General features: G+C 47.5%; 1 long non-coding RNA gene across 1 annotated transcript; it reads left to right on the top strand.

Moving 5' to 3' along the window:
- Positions 1 to 640: 640 nt before the first annotated feature.
- Positions 641 to 2,592, top strand: LOC135269722 (uncharacterized). The gene is made up of 2 exons (XR_010337994.1): positions 641 to 1,614; positions 1,893 to 2,592. It is a non-coding gene; the product is annotated as an uncharacterized LOC135269722 (long non-coding RNA).
- Positions 2,593 to 18,125: the final 15,533 nt, after the last annotated feature.

Raw genomic sequence — 18,125 nt, 5'->3', positions numbered from 1 at the left:
TTTGCCCAAGGCCCAGTGACTGCACCATCTGTGGTTGACTTGGCCAGCTCACAAAGGAGCGGGCTGTGCTGCACAGGAACACCCCATGAGTGGGAGTGAGGCTGCAGGCCACTTGCTATTGTACCAGTGCCCCTTCTTAAGGATTAGCGGCTTCTATCTATCCCTAGAGGCTGCACTGTAAATGCCTGTGTAATGCTAATTTGTGGTTGGCAGGAGATTGATTGGGAAGGAGCAGAACAATGGCAAGAGGAGGCTGAGCTCCCTCCTCCTCCTAGTGTAATGGTACGTGTCTTCTAGCAGAAATGTAGCAACAAGCCCACAGAAAAGCTGATTATCCAGACAGGATGAAGATTTACTCACCGATGCCCAGAATCTGAAAGGCAAGTCTGGAGTGGAGAGATGTGCTATGAAGCACAAATCCAGGGAGATTTTTTGATGGGAGTAAGTGACACCCCATCACTTTTACCATATTCTTTTCATTAGAACCCAGTCCTTAGGTCCAGCCCACGCTTAAAGGAAGGGATTACATGGGAGGCAAGAATCACTGAGAGCCATTTCGGAAGCTGCCTACACTTAGTAAAACCCTTAAAAAGCTCCTGGCCAAGGGCCTGGCACAGAGCAAGTGCTCGAGGAATTGTTACTTGGACCGACGCCTCGTCTAGGAGGTGAGCGAGGTTGTCCCACAGTGGCCTGGGTCTCTGCTGTCCCATCTTGATTCCTGTTGGTACTGCTGGGTTTTCTCCAAAGGCTTTTCCCTCTGACACTGTGAGGTTTGTGACTGGGCTCTCTGGGTGGGGCCGGCAGAGAGGGTAGATGCTAACTTACACTCCTGCTGTCTTCCAAACAGCCTCTTCATGACCATGTGTGGTCTTGCTTTGTGGTCAGTGTACAGATATTTTAATTTCCTGCTCACCTGCTCAGAGGAGGATCTGATTTCTCCTTGCATTTATTTTTCTCTCTGGCAGCCTGTGGACAGGTATTTCTGTCTGACCATCTGGTAGCCATTCACCTTTATGGTGGCTTGAGAAAGGAATCAATTTCACTTGTTTCTTTAGTAATATCTGCCTCTTTTGACAGCAAGTTACCTTTATCACCTCTTAAAATTCTTACTGTGTTGGACCTTCTGGTACCTTGGGGGCTCTTTCAATCCCCTGACTTTGTACAACTGCATCTCCTTCTTCGGTTTAGCTTCTCATGCCTTTCTTTTTGCACCATGGTTTCATACATTCCATATATACTTCTAAGTCTGCTGGTACCTCTCCCACCCACTGCCTGCTGAGAGTGACGGATTCTTCCTGACTAGACCAAATCTAAAACAATCAGAAAACAATCAACTGAAAGAGAAAAGCTGACCTCTGCCCTCATCCTTCCCCTCTGCAGACGTCTTGAGGCCTTTTGTCTAATTGTGGTGGGTTATTTGGGGAGGGCAAGAAATGGGAAAGATAGAGCAAATTTCTGGGCAAGAATGAGGTGGGAGGTGAGTGGAGCTTCTTCCTCTTGCTCTGGTTTTGTATCCTGGGTGTTTCCAGGGCCTACTGCCTCCTCCGAGACTCCTAGAAAGTGAGGAGCCATGGATTGGTATCCTAATAACAGACGGGACATCAGAGACCTCTGGTAAGAAGTGTAAGCTCAGCTCACCATGCTCTGTTGTGTTTTTGTTGGAAGAAGTGTTGAAAAAAGGAGTGATTATGCACTGGCCTGTCTAGCCATAGAATACAAACACTTAGGGTGAGTGGCAGGGAACACTTTTTCTAAAAATGATGCTACATGGAATAGATGATTAATTCCCTGGTTAAAATGATGCCAGACTGTCTTTCAGAATCTTAAAACTCCTCCCAATATCCTCCACATACTAGTTACTAATTGGATAATGAATATGGTCACCATTCTAGGGCCTGTTGCTCCAATGTAGTGGTCAAGAGTGTGCACTCCTGTTTACAACAGCAAAGACATGGAACCAACCCAAATGCCCACCAACGATAGACTGGATAAAGAAAATGTGGTACATATACACCATGGAGTACTATGCAGCCATAAGAAGGAATGTTGCAGGGACATGGATGAAGCTGGAAGCCATCATCCTCAGCAAACTAACACAGGAACAGAAAACCGAACATGGCATGTTCTCATTCGTAAGTGGGAGCTGAACAATGAGATCACATGGACACAGGGAGGGGAACATCACACACCAAGGCCTGTCTGGTGCAGGGAAGGGAGGGAGAGCATCAGGACAAATAACTAACGCATGTAGGGTTAAAACCTAGATGATGGGTTGATGGGTGCAGCAAACTACCATGGCACATGTATACCTATGTAACAAACCTGCACCGTCTGCACACGTATCCCAGAACTTAAAAATGTAAAAAAATTACACTGAAAAAAAGTGTGCACTCTGGTTAGACAGGCTTTGATTTAGATCCCGGCTCCTTTACTCACTAGCTATGTAACCTTAGCTATCCTCTCAAAAATGTCCGTTTTCTCAACTGTAAAATGGGTATGTGAGGGTTTCTGTTCTCATAAGATTGTTATAAGAGTTACACAAAGTAATAAATAAGAGATAATAAATGCATATAGAGTCTAGTGCATAGTAAACCCTCAAAGTCTATTATGTCTTATGATCTCTGCCCCTAAGACCTTCCAGCAGCTGAAGCCTCAGATTTTGGAGCTTACCATCTCTGCTGCACATCTTACTTGATGGGGACTGTTCCTTGAATGTTGAGCTCCCACAGTAATTGCATCGTTGTACCCTCACCCCAATCCCCCTCCTAGACATTCTGTCCCTGGAACCTTGGCCCTGCTCCTTGAACCCCCTCTCCACACTTTTCTCCGAGTGGGAGTGTGAGTCAGTCTCCAAGTCCAGTCTGCATAGCTCTGTGGAGTGTCCTCTGGGAGCTGAGGGACGGTCCGGCTGGGAGGTCTTGCTCCTTATCATGGATGACCTCGTTGTGAACCTTTCTGAGGCAGTGGGGAGAAATGTAAAACATTCAGACAAGTTGTTATTTGTCATCCCTCTAGCCCACCCCTAAAAAGTTAACGGCATTTAACTCCCTCTCTAAAACACAGAGTTTAGTCAAAACCCTTTTTGTCTATAGACATAGAGTGAACATTTAATTTGGCTCTGGGAGCCATGCTGAAGAAACCACTCGGGAGGCCAGAGGGGATGTCTGTGGTGGGTCAGATCTCTCAGTGTGAGAGCGGGTTAGACTTGGAGACAGGGAGGAGTCAGTATGGTCCGAGGCTCCACGGTGATTCAGGGCTGTGTCCACAGCCGCTCCAGGATAGAAGCTTCCTTGGTTTCTGCAGGACACCCTGGCAAAGCAGTGCCCCAAGCACAGTGTGTCATCTTTTTCATTCGGAAACTTGAGCTAGTGGTCTCCCCAGTAGCAGGACTTCCCCACTCTGTCCTCTCTGAGCCCCATCTCAGGAGCTTTTTGGCATGGATATCAAGGCCTGGGATGGGTAGGTTTTTCAGAGAATATGAATCATCTGCATGGCTTTTGAAACCCAAATCTCTCATGTGATGTAAATAGTGAAGCTGAAGGCTGGGATGCTAGGGTGTTAGGGAGGTTGGCTATGCTAGGGAAGCAGGAGTGCTGAGTCAGTGGATGGAGGCAGATTTTGATGAGTGTTGCAAATTACTGGTTTGGCGTGGAACGTGAAATGGCTTTGTACCAACTCACTGGTGGGGAAAAAAGGGCTGGCACCAACAGAGACCCTAACTGGCTTAGGCAGAGTGATGGTGTCTGTGAGCTTCTTCTCAGAGACTAGAGAGCTTGTGGAGTGTTACAAAGGCTTCCCAAGGAGGGTGGAACTGATAAACTGTTTCCTAAAGCAAGGAGGAGGGTCATTCTTCTGTCTCAGTTACCACTGTCCTGCCCATCAGAGTGGGTAAAGCATATTTCTTAGAGAAGACAACAGAAGTGAGGGGTTGGGGGAGGGAGGTGATCTTGAGGAGGGTAGGAGAAATGGAGTGAAGACATTTTTCCTTTCTGATTCTTCCAGAAGAGGACAAAATTGACTGGTTGGTGGATGAGTGCTCCCCTTTGTATGGAGGCTGTGTGTAGAAGGTGCTGCAAACTCTGCAAGCTGGTTAGTTAATGTGGAAGCTGAAACCCACCTTGGGAAACTGACCGTTGGCCACTGTCTTGCTTTTGCCTGGGTCGCTCCCTTGTTTCTCTGTAAGTTTATAACAAAGGATTAAGGCTGAACAGATCTCTGCAGTTATAATTATTCATACCAGAAGATCCTGCTAACCTCTTTGTGATTTGAGCAGCTGGATGAGATTCCCGATTTCCATAATCTGTACCTGGAGGCTTATACAGGAGAGGATCCTTGGGGCAAACTTGAACCATGATGCCCACAAGTGGGGAGGGTGCATCAGGGGCCATGGAAAGAACTTCCTGCTGCAGTTGGAGACAGCCTTCCATGTGGGTGAGGGGGGACATAATCCCTTTTATCCTGGCTTTGGTTTGCTTGATTACCTGTTTAGCAGTGCAATTCGTGACTGCAACAGGTGTCAGACTTTGTAAAGGCAGAGGCTGAGAGCTGGCCAAGACCCTTTGTCATTCTTGACCTGTGAGGCTGGACCTTTGAAACCATGAAGTCTTATTCCCAGTTGTAGTCGCTTGTTCTAGGGATGGGACATAAGATATTGTGTTGATTTCTGACAAAAGTCCGTGAACCAGTTGGAAGGGGCAGTCTCTTCTTCCAAATCCAGAAAAGAAGCTACGATGAAAGAACTGGGGTGGGTAGAACGGGTGTGAGTGATGGTGGTTTGTCACTGTCTTAGAAAATCATCTTATATTTTTGCAAATCACAGAAAGTGAAAGAGAAGAAACAGCTGGGTTCTTTTCACCACCTTAGCACGTATTTTATCCTGCAATAACACACTACACTTTGAGGGAGTATAGAAATGAAGGCAGTGCAATAGAGTGGGAGCCGCGACACTGAGATCGTAGGCTGCTGCTGACCAGTCATGGAACTCTGGCGAGTTGGCTGTCTGGGTGGATCCAGTTTTGTCCTCTGTTGGAGGGAGCAGGGAGAGCAGGGGTGGATGGGGATTAGGTGGTCTCTAGCCTGTGACTCACCGGCTGTAGCATGACCACCTCTCCCTCATGCAGCCAAGGATGGGGATTGCTCTCAGCTGCTGTGTCCTCTCCCCTCCCTCCCTCCCCAGCGGGTTATCATGCTGACTCGACTAACACAAACCCCCATCTGGATGCAGTCCAAACGCCAGATGTGCCCCCGATTAGTGTCGGTCTGGGGAATGTTTCCATGACTGAAAGGTCAGTGTCAGCTGGAAGTACCCAGAGTGGGCGTCTGCTCCCTACCCCATGTCAGCTGCAAGGGCTGAACCTTCCATTATCTCACTGGCCAAGGAACTGAGCTGGGGTGGGGTGGGTGCAGCAGGAGTGGGATGTTGGCCAAGTTCAGCAGGTCCTTGTTTTACTTGCCTTCTCTGTTCACTCTCGGGCTGAAGGACAGAGTGTGATTTTCCACTGGGAAGAGACTCCAGGGGCGTGCAGAGAGGGAAGCCCCGCTGGTGTGTAACTGAAAACACTTAGTTCTCCTTTAGATCTGCAGCGTGCTCGTGTCTCTTCTGATTTTCTTATGGGGGCTGTCACCTCCACTATGGAAAGAGAAATGAACGGTAATATTGCGACGGGCTGGGCTGCCATGTTTTGCTCTATTTACAGGTCATTTTAAGTATCACTTCTACACTTCAGATGGGCTTTCATGTTTAATTTCATGCGTGTAGGGCCATGCAAGGCTTTCCTCTAGGTAGCAATGAAAATTAAATACAATTGAGTTTGATGTGTACCTTATTGATTCCAGACCTGTTTCAGTAGACTGTGACACTTCAGCGACCTGCAAATTCTACCCATTAGAGTTCATATTTTATACAAACCCTGTACACCTAAGACGTGGACTTCACATTTCCACCAGCAACATCCAACTTCCAACAAAAGATGCGGGCCCGTCAGAAGATGAAAGCTACTAACAAAGATGCATTAAAGATGATATTTATGGCCACCCCTTAGGGGAAAAAAATGATTCATCAATAATTTCATGGAAATGACACCCAAAATAGTCATCATTTCCTCAATTTCACGTTTTCCCTTTGGTTCTCTGCAGGCCACATCTTGTTTCATGCATCACCACGACTCCACTTCAAAGGGATGAGGTAGGAAAGGGAGAGGTTGTGTGTTAACTGGCCTGGGAACGGCTAAGTCATGACAACAGCTCAGCACCTGCGATTGACAGTGTTCTGTCAGGCACAGAGCTTCTCTTCTTTGCGTGTGACTGGCTGGCAGGTGACGTGTACTTCTCTGTGGCCCGAGGCTCCTCTGGCAGAGGCAGACTTAGAGAAGGCCACTTGAGCATGGGGAACGGTTAGAAATCAGAGGTAAACTTGAGTAAGGCCGAGTGGGCAGGCCTTACCAGAAACGCTTTCAGGGTATTGTGGCAATCATCTCTCTTCTGCAACTGAGCTGGGAATTAGAGGCTTTCTTCAGCCCGGAGTGGGAGAAAGGGAATTTTTACTAGAGGGCATGGCCTTCTGAGGCAGGGGGAGAAAGTATCTTCTGCCAGCTGGGGCAGGGAACGGAGGTGAGTCAGAATGGCTTGTGGAGAGCGGTATTCCCCACTGGGGGTCACAGGGCCACTTGTAAAATGACGCCTAGATGTTGGTCTACAGCCAAGGTTTTCAACTTTGGCTGCACATTAGAATCACCTGGGGGTTTTTACAATCCTGATGTCCAGGCCCACCTCATCCCGATTACATCAGAATCTCTGGGGTGGGACCCAGGCTGAGGTAGTTTTTAAGTCTCCCTGGGTAAATTCCACTGTACATCCAGTCTTGAGACTCATTGATCTAGGATCGTACTAATCAAAGTGCAGCCTGGAGACCAGCAGGATCGTATCACCTGGGACTTGTTAGACATGTAGACTCTCAGGCCCCACCCCAGCATCGCCATTTTAGTAGAAACCCCAGGAGACTTGGACTCTATTAAAGTGTGAGGAGCTGAGGTTTTCACACATTACTGCACATTAAAATCATCTGGAGAGCTTTTAAAACTCCCAGCGCCCAGGCCACACCTCATACCAATTAAATCAGAATTTCTGAGGGTGGGATGTAAGCAGTTTGTTTAAAACAGGTTTTCAGGTGATTCCAATGTGCATGAGTGCTCAGCCTGGATACTTGTAACCTGGAGAGCTTGTAAATATTCCAATGCCCAAACCCTACTCTCAGAAATTGATTTAATTGGGCTGGGATAGGCAGCAAAAAGATTCCTAGGTGATTCTAATATGCAGCCCGTGGAGCCTCTGTTCCAGAATATTGGTTCGGCTTCACTGACGGCAGAGCCAGCTTAAAAACCCTCGCTACAAGTCAGTGGATTCAGTAACAGTTGGAGAAAAAGCATGAGCAGACCATGGCTACACTTACCTGCTCCCAGGGCTTTGATATTTGATCTCCTCACATGTGATAACTACTACTCTTCTTTTATGAATTCAGATATTTATATGCTCCTTTACTTTTCTAATAAAGTTCCTTTTGAAAAATTCAACCTCAGTGCAGCTGAGTGAAGAGACAAACGCACTGGCCTACACCTGGACCACAGGAGCTTAGAACAGATAAGGGGGCAGGTGGGACGGAGACAAGAGAGGTGGTGGTGGAGAACTTAGATGCGCCAGGACCGAGACGAAGACAGACCCTGAGGGATAAGCAGAAGGTGAGCTGATGGCAATTTTCTTGTTCTTTTTACTCTGTGATACTGTCATTGTTTCTAACATGATGGTGGAGTTGGGTACCTCTAAAGTGGAATTGCTGGCTTTAGCAAATAAAAACCCATGGCACCCAGGTAAATTCAAACTTCAGATAAATGAGTAATTTTTTAGTTTTCAGTATGACTCATGCAGTATTTGAGACATACTTATTCTGGACAATTATGTGTTGTTTATCTGAAATTCAGTTTTATCGGGGTATCCTGTATTTTATCTGACAACCCTCTTCCATACACGATCCTAAATTCTCAGTATTGGAAAAATCTGCCCTGTGAGTGGGGTTTTCTCCAGGTCTTGAGCTGGCTCTTGCCGTCTGGGGTGAAGTCTGTGGGTAGTTGTTGGAATCCTGCTCCCAGGTAGAACAAGGAACAGGATTCTAACAGGATTTTTTTTTTTTTTTTTTTTTTTTGAGATGGAGTATCGCTCTGTTGCCCCGGCTGGAGTGCCGTGTTGTGATCTTGGCTCACGGCAACCTTCGCTTCCCTGCTTCAAGCGATTCTCCTGCCTCAGCCTCCTGAGTAGCTGGGATTACAGGCACCTGCCACCACACCCAGCTAATTTTTGTATTTTAAGTAGAGACGGGGTTTTGCCGTGTTGGCCAGGCTGGTCTTGAACTCCTGACCTCAGGTGATCCACCTGCCTTAGTTTCCCAAAGTGCTGGGATTACAGGCATGAGCCACCATGCCCAGCTGGGAACAGGATTCTAACAGCTGCCCATGGACTTCACCTGTGTTCTAGAGGTGTTTCTCAGAGTCCCCAAAGTAGCCCCAGCATACGTGTGTGTATGTGTGGATGACTCTGTGCCTATCGACCATGTGTTTGAACTTCACTGTGCCGGGCTCACCTGCAGTCCTTGGCGGTGAGGTAGTTTCTGGGAGTTCCTCAGGAGTACCCTCCCTTCCTATTGTCGCCTGCCCAAGTTAGGCTGCATATGCCCAACAGAAAGGAAGCTAAAGGGCATTGATGGGCTGGAGGCGACGTGTTGAGCTGCTGGTGACTCAGACAAATGTAGAGAAAAGGGAGTGGAAAGGAAAGCACAGTTCACAAGTTGCAACCGTCGCATCTCCCTGAAGCAGCTACCAGTGTCTGAGCCCGGCTTTCAGCAGAGGATCCTCCATTGAAATACATTCAGGGTCAAAGTGCAGTTTCCCATTCTGTTCAACTCAGAACAGCTCATTCCTTGCTGGCTTGTGAAAGGAAAATATGCTGGGATCCCAAAACCACTGAGGAAAACTTAAGCTGGAAACTGGCTAGGGCAAAACCTGCCTCCCATTCTATTCAGCCACTCCTCTGCTCACTGAGATAGATGCATATCTGATTTGCCTATTTAGGAAAGGCTAATCAGAAACTCAGAAGAATGTAACCATTTGTGTGTTATCTATCTGTGACCTGGAAGAGTCTTCCTGCCTTTGCTTCAAGTTGTCCCGCCTTTCCAGACCTAACCAATGTACTTCTTACATATTGATTGATGTCTCAGGGTGGGGCCTGAGAGTCTACATGTCTAACAAGTCCCAGGTGATAACGATGCTGCTGGTCTTCAAACCACATTTTGATTAGTAAGGTCCACATGCCTCCCTAAAATGTATAAAACCCAGCTGTGCCCTGACCACCTTGGGCACATGTTGTCAGGACTTCCTGAGGCTGTGTCACGGGTGCGTCCTCAACCTTGACAAAATAAACTCTTGAAATTAACCGAGACCTGTCTCAGAGTTTCTGGGTTCACAGGCTTCACAGTGTGAAGGGGCTTGAAGAAAGGAGAAGGGGAGGCAAAGAGTAGTGAAGAGCCAGCTGCCAGCGAAAGATGCACAGCTCCAGCTAGAGAGAAGTGCAAGATGACAGAAGGAGGGAGGGAGAGGTCGCCGCCACTGATTACTTAGCTGGGGATGTGGAGCCAGACGCAGGATGGTCAGGAAGGGTACCCTTGGCTCGTCCCTTCAGCCTGTCCCACTGAAGATCGAAGCTGATACTGGCCTGTCCTAAGCACTATCCGAACCAATTCGCGTTACGAAAAGCTCAGGAGGGCCTGTGAAGACTTGAAAATGGGCTGGGCTATGTTCTGGAGCTGGAGTCATGGCCAATTTTCTCTGGATGTTCTAGAGGGTGAGCGACCCCTTTGTGAAGCTTGTCTGCTGGCCAGGCTCCACAGGCACGGTGAGGCTTGGGAGAGCTGGCGGGCCTCCCAGGAGGAGCTCTCACTTAAAGTATCTACTGTTCACTGGGCATGGTGGCTCATGCCTGTAATCCCAGCACTTTGGAAGGCCAAGGTGGGTGAATCACCTGAGGTCAAGAGTTCAAGGCCAGCCTGGACAACATGGTGAAACAAAAAATGCAAAAATTAGCTGGGTGTGGTAGCAGGTACTTGTAATTCCAGCTACTCAGGAGGCTGAGGCAGGAGAATTGCTTGAACCTGAGCGACAGAGGTTGCAGTGATCCAAGATCGCACCACTATACTACAGGTGACAGAGCAAGACTCTGCCTCAAAAAAAAAAAAAGTACTGGTGAAAGTCCTCCCCACTTCCCTCCTGACACCACCTTCCCAGAATAATAAAGTACTGCCGTTTAAATGAAGGTCACAGGCTTGGTTTTTGCGTTTCTTCTGGGATTCCGACTCGGGAAATCCAGGCTCTTCTGTCTCCTCCTCTGTTTTCTGTCGTCTTGTGTCTCCTTCCTGATGGCCTTTCCAGAACATCTTCTCCCACAGGTACCCTAGATGTGGTGTGGGAAGGCTCTCTGGAGAATGTCAGTATCTGGTGGTTAATTAAAATGATAAATGGGCCTTTTGCCTCTCTGGCCACTTCATTTAGGGCAGGAACAGTGACGGGCTCTGTGGAAGACTGGGAGAGAAGCCAGGTGAAGGGAGGGGCAGCTCCAGGACAGGACTGGCTCTTATGTGCAGGGTCCCCTAGTCCAAGAGGGTTGGTCCTCATGCAGATTTTGCTTAGGGCTGGGGTATCTGAATGAGAGACGGGTCTCCAGGTGAGCCATCCTGACTGGTAATGGGTCTGAGCCTTACTGACTTTTTGGGGTTTAACTTGTTGAGTTTCAGCCGGGGCCCAGACCTCCATGCCTGTTCTCCAGGACCACTGTGCTCTTTCCTAGGAGGCTGAGTGGCCTGGCTGGTGAAGAAAGAGCTGACTTGGGTCTCCAGGCCAGAAGCTCACCCTGGAACTTAATCTAGAATCGCAGACTATTGGCAAAGTCAATGTGCTGTGGACTATCATACAGACAATGTGTCAGGCCCTGGGAGCCATGGAAGGTAGGCTTCGGTGACCCCAAGGTCAGGCTCACATTCTTATCCCAGCTCTAGGAAAGCACAGCTTGCCCTGTGAGATTCCCCCAGGCCGGCACATATACCCCAGCTGGGGCTGGCCTGGCATGAGATCCCGATTTGACCAGATCCTGGCTGGCTCTCATGTTTACCTCTAACCAGGCCCAAGCTTGGCCTGAGGGCCCTGAGTCTCTGCCTGGTGGAGACATTCATGTGGACAGAGCCAGCACCCAGGAGAGACTGATTGGATGAATCTTGATAGGATTGTGATGTATGCATTACTTTCTGTGAAGCTGAGGGGTCTGAATACACAACTAGTGTGTATTTAGGGGGTGGAGGAGTGGTAGCTCAGAGCTGGGATGTGGCTGGAATGATTGGGAAAGGAGAGAGGGCCCAGCTCTTGGTGAGTCCCTGCTCTTCATCATCATTTCCTGGCTCTTCTCCTCTCTCCTGGCATTTCTCAAGTTCTGGGGTAAGGTCTAAATTGGGTACTTGGATGAGACATTCCCAGGGAGCTGCCAACCTTCCAGGTCCAGGGTGGTCACAGGACCCGCTGGCTCCACATCTCCTCCTCTCGGTTTGGCCCTTGCCCTAATCCCCGCTGGTGTCTGATGCCAGTACCTTGCTGCCTGCTGAAGTCCTTTCTCATTGTGCCCATTCCGGGCGCTATCTGGAGCTGCTGAGGTGGGTCTGTGTGTGTGTGTGTGTGTGTGCGCGCGCGCACGTGTGCGCATGCGTCTGTCTGTCAATATGTCCTCCTTAAACATTTTACTAAATGTTTATTGGCCCCAAGTGAGGCACAAATTCCACGGTCCTTTCCAACCCTGAACTTAGTGGTTGGAGAAAGTGCCTGAGTACAATTTATTAATTGTGTGCAGTCCTCTCCACCCTTCAGGGCCTAGTGCATGCTGCCTTTCCTTTGAGAAGTCTTCTCGTGGGATCTCAGCCCTGTTGCCCCTGCCCTCCCTAGGCTCCTATGGTCCAGAGAGTGTGCCTTGCACAGTCTGGCTTGAGCTCTTGTCCCTTTGTTCATTTTTGAACAGTGATATGGTTTGGCTGTGTCCCCACCCAAATCTCATCTTGAATTGTAGCTCCCATTATCCCCACATGTTATGGGAGGGACCCAGTGGGAGGTAATGAAATCATGGAGGTGGTTACCCCTATGCTGTTCCTGGGATAGTGAGTTTTCACGAGATCTGATGGTTTTATAGTGGACTTTCACCCCTTTGCTTGGCACTTCTTCTTCCTGTCACCACGTGAAGAAGGACGTATTTGTTTCCCCTTCTGCAATGGTTGTAAGTTTCTTGAGGCCTCCAGCCCAGTGGAACTGTGAGCAAATTAGACCTCTTTCCTCTATAACATACCCAGTCTTGGGCAGTTCTTTATAGCAGCATGAGAACACATTAATACGGTTAGTCTCTTACCTTCCAGAGTGTAAGAACCAAGTCTTGTGAATTGACCTGACCCAGGTTCAAATTCTGCTTCTCACTGACAAGCTGTTGACTTTGAGCTAATTTCTTTCAGACTCAGTTTCCTCATCTGTACAAGGGGGATAACAGTGCTTTCCTCTCCAGATCATTGTGAGGATTTATGAGCTTATGCAAACTAAGCCCCTGACATAGTGCCCAGAGTAGGGCAGGCACTTAATAAATCTGGGTTTCTGTTCTCTGCTCTTCTCTCCTCACGGTTGCTGGAACAGGGCCGGGCTTGTGGTCAGCACCCAGAGAAGTGTGGTGATTGATTAATGATTATGGAGCCTGCAATTATTGGAATGAAGTCCCTAAACAGGGAAACAGCTCTAAGCAAACCCATTAATTAGGGGCCTGTTTGTAGTTCTTTTGTGCTGGTTTGTCATGTGTTAGTTCAAGGAGGGCTTTGTACCCTCAGTCTCTATCCCCACAGAGGTCATTCTGGGAAAATAATGACCAAGGAGAGGCTGGGCCTGAGGTGTGCAATTCCCACCTACTTGTGACCTTCATGCCCATCCTCCCCTCCCCACTCCACTACTGGTGCAATAAACAAGTTAACAGGTGACAAACACAGCCCTCATAAAGAAGGCCACTGGCTTTAGGATAGCATTAAGCCTGAGCTAATGGACTTTTTGCTAGGGAGCAGGGACTTCCTGAGGCATAGGAGGACTCCTGACTTGGAGCAACCTCTGGGGCCAGGAGAGGCCAACCCAGGCTAGCTGCCTTTTAGTTTTTGCTTCCAAGTATACTTAAAAAAAGAATTGCCAAAATAGTGTTACATTGCAAAATCATGTTAATAACTTACATTTTACATTTATCAAATTAACAAGTTTAAACCTCAAATGCAATATGAATGTGTTATTTCACAATAATTTCAAGGCTTTAAAAATACTGTTTACTGCAAGCAGGTGGTAAGATAAACTAATGGGATATAAATCTAAAGAACCCTTCTGTCCTGGGTTAGCTCTCACTCCACTCCGTGGGGATGGTCCCATGGGGCAGCTTACAGCCCAGGGCTCTGGCCTCTGCCAGCCACAGTGGTCGTCTCAGAGTTGGGTGGGGGCCCTGGTGACAGAGACCTGGAGATGATCTCATCCCACGGGGAAACTTAGACCCATTCACAAGCCATAATAGGCCTATAAACAAGAGGTGGGTCTGGTTTTCTTCAAAGGTTGTGTGGCTCTTGGCTGGTGAGCATCTATGCTGAGCCCAGCTCCAGTGGCCTGCATGCAGTAGGCACTGAGTAAATACTCGAGTCACCTGCTGCAGGCACAGTCAGCAGCTCTTATTCACTGATTTGATGACTACTGCTTTCCCTATTAGATGGAATTATGCCTGAATTTTCCCTTCTGTATCCTAAGCATATAATTAGTATTCCATATATCTATGGAAAGAAATGAAATCAAATCTTCTCTAAGAAGCACCCTGAATCAGGCCTTTTCTCCTCGGCTTCTCTTCTCCATTTCAAAGCATAACATATTGTGTTGTGATTATATTTGTTCCATTGCCTTTGTCCTGCACAGGCTATGAGCATCTGTTTGGCATCCCAAGTGCCCAGCACAGTGACTTGCACAAAGCAGTCATTGATCAGAATATTTGTTACTTAACTGAATGAGTGTGAGTTTGGCATGTCCAGGCCAATGGAGACAGCCTCCCTTCTAACCCCAGGCCCAGCATGCTTGGAAGCTGTGTTTCTTGATGAGTGTTTTCCTGTTTTCTAAATCTCTGTCCCTAGAAGCCCATGTTCTCCTCTTCCGGTGTCGGGGCACATCTGGTTATTGGTACATGTTGCTTAGTTAGAAACTCTTAAAACAGCATGAAATTGTTAGCACGTTGCTCGGGTCTGCCAAGCTGTTCTTGAGACTCAAGCTTTGGTGGGTTTGGTTTTCTGTTTGTTTTCTGTTTTCATGCAGTTTAGAAAATTGGTCTGTGACAACCTTGGAGGAAATAAGCCTGCTTTGAACTCCACCAAGGTAGAGCAAGCCTGAGATGGGGGGTGGGGGAGGAGGGAGATAAACTCAGCGGGGTGAGGCTCTGGGATTCCCTGCCTGCATTCCCTTCCTGGCATTCTGGATTGGACTCTCAGGCTAATTTGATGTGTGGGGAGAAGGGGTAGAACTGGGGAGAGGCTTGTCTCTGCATGGGTCTTCTCAGGAAGACCAGCAGGACCAGTACAGCACCTTTCTGTTCCAGAGGACAGAGACATGCTCTCTCCAAATAAATGCCTGGGGTCGAAGGCTGTGAAGGAAGTTGTCCCTTCCTCATGCATATGATTCCTGTTATTTTCTGGATAGGGACAGTGCCAGAAGTGCCCCATGTGGCCCCAACACACCATCTCTTCTCCCTATTCTTGGTAGCACTTGACCCTTGGCAGACTTTCTTTGTGGAAATAATTTCATGTGGGAAAAAGCCTGGGCTGATCTATTTCACTTTGGGTGGTAGTTGCTATTCTTGAGAGTAGGCAGGCCCAGCTACTGCTGCTTCTGGATGGTGAGACTGGGCATGAGGAAGGGTGGGTTGGAGAGGTCTCTAGAACCCCCAGGCAGAACATGGTTTGGCTCCTAGCAGTGGAAATGGGACTCAGGAATTGTTCTTTGGTCAAAATGTCAATAGCAGCATCACCTCTAACCCTTCCCCAAGCACCATGCCTTGTCTCTGGTGCTCTCCGTTCCATCTTCGATGGCGACTTAAAAACTTTTTCTTTCACCTGTTTCCGTAAAAGTGCTGCCTCCATTTCAGCCTGGAATTTCTCCTTAGAGAGTGGTTCTCAGCTGTGCTCCTGGGTTCTGGGTCTTCATGAGCGAGTCTGAGATTTCTACTCTGCCCCTCACCCCCCTGCATCTAATGAATCTCAAAGCACACCCTTGAGAACCCTAAGGATGGGCATTCTGCCTCCTTACCACCCTGGGGCACTGAGGTAATTGCATCCCTAAGAATGTCATTCCTCTAAGGGAACCCTTGTTTATTTGGTAGCTACAGTGTGCCAGACTCTGAGCACATGACTTAGATGGAATGACTTGCTCAAACCATGAAGGCAGTAAGTGACATTGGGATGTCATATCTGTCTAATAACCAAGCCCTTCCTCATTCCTCATACCAGGGGTTCATGAACTCAGAAAGAGGATTAGAGGGCTTTGACTCTCAGTCTTTGTTATCTCGTCTGTAGCCCGGTACTTCTAGTCTTGCTTTTGTGGTGGTTCATACCCCAACTCTAAGCCTATAAGAATAACCTTGCTTTCTAGATCCACATCAAGGTAAAGTTACCTTTGTCATCAGTCCTTGGTTTTAGTTCATTATATTAAAATAGATCTTTAAAAAGCAGGCGAGTTCCTGCTTTTTAAATTAAATAAATAAATAGGGGAATTAAACATTGAAAGAGTTTATCCATTTCTAATTGTGAATGTTTGGTAAGGCTTAAAGGCATATGATGGCTCCCATTTCAACTCAGACACTTCTCAGGAATTCCTGCCAACGTTGTTCTCCATCAGTCCTCAGTATCTCCTCTACCTCCTCCTCATCTGGAAAGGATTTGAGGCAAGCATCCCTCTCACACCCATAATCTAGATTAAGATTCTCTGTGTGTGTGTGTGTGTGTGTGTGATGGAGTCTTGCTCTGTTGCTCAGGCTGGAGTGCAATGCCACGATCTTGGCTTACTGCAACCTCCACCTCCAGGGTTCAAGTGATTCTCCTGCCTCAGCCTCCCGAGTAGCTGGGACTACAGGCATATGCCACTATGTCCGACTAATTTTTTTGTATTTTTAGTAGAGACAGGGTTTCACCATGTTGGCCAGGATGGTCTCAGTCTCTTAACCTCATGATCTTCCCACCTTGGCCTCCCAAAGTGCTGGGATTACAGGCGTGAGCCACTGTGCCCAGCCTAGATTGAGATTCATGGGATTCATGGATGGGCCTTTGGAGCCTGTGAGTTTCTAGAAATTGGACAATGTAGTTGGATTGTTGTGTGTACTGTTTTTCTCGGGAATGGGTTAGCAGATTTTATCAGGTTCACAAAGAAGCTGGTGACTCAGAGGCACTGGAGGTGAACATGAAAATTCCATGTGAGAAACTGACTTTAGAGCTAAGTGCTAGGACAAGTTTTGCATCCTCTAAAGGGACTGGTATGCTTTCTATTTCTGTAATCAATTTTCTGTACCTGACACTATTAGAATATTTCTATTTTTTCCATTTTCATTTTATTGAAATTATTTCAACCTGAATCAATTCAGCTTTGTGTAAATGTTATAGGAAGATTCACTGAGCAGTTACTTTCCATTACAGAAAAAAAAAAAAAAAGGAATTGATGTTCTTACCGATTGTATTGACCATAGGACATTTTCTAGGGGCCTATGATGTAGAGTGACAGAGGGAGAGACAAAACCTGAAGGGCATTTTGAATGGGTGTGAGTTCAAATGTCTTTGTGGGACAAATGTCCATGAGGTCAAGCAATGAGGTCCTAACACCCTGCTTCAGTGTGTCTGGCAGGAAAAGGTCTTGGGGCAGGAGGAAGCAAGCCCCTTATAGGGTAAAAAGAAGTTGCCACCATCATGTGGGCTGTTGTGCTGTCACAGGACATAGTTAATAGGAAAATGCAGACATCAGCAAAATTAGGAACCCCCCTTCAGCAGTCCCCCTCTCCTCATGGCCCAAGTAAGGACCAAATGGGACTCATCATGAAGTCATCCTTGTCTATCAGGTCTTGTAGGCTTCCCTCCATCACCGAGTGACTCAGAACACAAGCTCTCATTGCTGTGCAGAGTGGCTCTTGGCTTGGGTAGCAGGGGCCCTGGGAACAGTTCCCTCGCTCTAGAAACATCTGTGCCACTTGACCTCATGGGCCCATGTATTTATTTGAATAACTACTGGAGGATAATGTTGATTATTTTTTTTTTTTTCCTTTTTTTTAAGAGGTGGTGTGGTATAATGGAAAGAACATAGGTTTTGGTGTCATTCAACCCTGGTTCAAATCCCAAAGCCTTGCCACATTTACTGAAAGACACATTTAAACACTTGGGAATAGCTGGGGATGGTGGCATAAGCCTGTAGTCCCAGCTATTCAGGAGGCTGAGGTGGGAGAATTCCTTGAACCCAAGAGTTCGAGGCCAGCCTGGCCAACACAGTGAGACTTCATCTGTTAGGGACATGGATGAAGCTGGAAATCATCATTCTCAGCAAACTGACATAAGAACAGAAACCCAAACACCACATGTTCTCACTCATAATTGGATGTTGAACAATGAGAACACATGGACACAGGGAGGGGAACATCACACAGTGGGGTCTGTTTGGGGGTGGGAGGTTAGGGAAATGATAGCAGGGGGTGGGGGGATTGGGGAGGGATAACATTAGGAGAAACATCTAACATAGGTGACGGGGGGATGGAGGCAGCAAACCACCATGGCATGTGTATACCTATGTAACAATCCTGCAAGATCTGCACATGTACCCCAGAACTTAAAGCATAATAAAAAAATAAGTAAAAAATAAAAAGAGCAAAACACTGTGGAGGGAGTAGGAGATGTTTGCTGGGCCCCTGAGTTAGGTCCATTTCCTCATTCTGTTTCCCATCCCTTCTAGAGACTTCTTTATTTTCCTTGTTGCATC

This window comes from Aotus nancymaae, unplaced genomic scaffold (genome assembly GCF_030222135.1).
Source record: "Aotus nancymaae isolate 86718 unplaced genomic scaffold, 86718_ANA_hifiasm-v0.15.2.pri h1tg000057l, whole genome shotgun sequence".
In the NCBI taxonomy this organism is placed as follows: Eukaryota; Metazoa; Chordata; class Mammalia; order Primates; family Aotidae; genus Aotus; species Aotus nancymaae.
The sequence above is the reverse complement of the archived record's forward strand: the minus strand, read 5'-3'. Positions and strand labels throughout refer to the sequence as shown.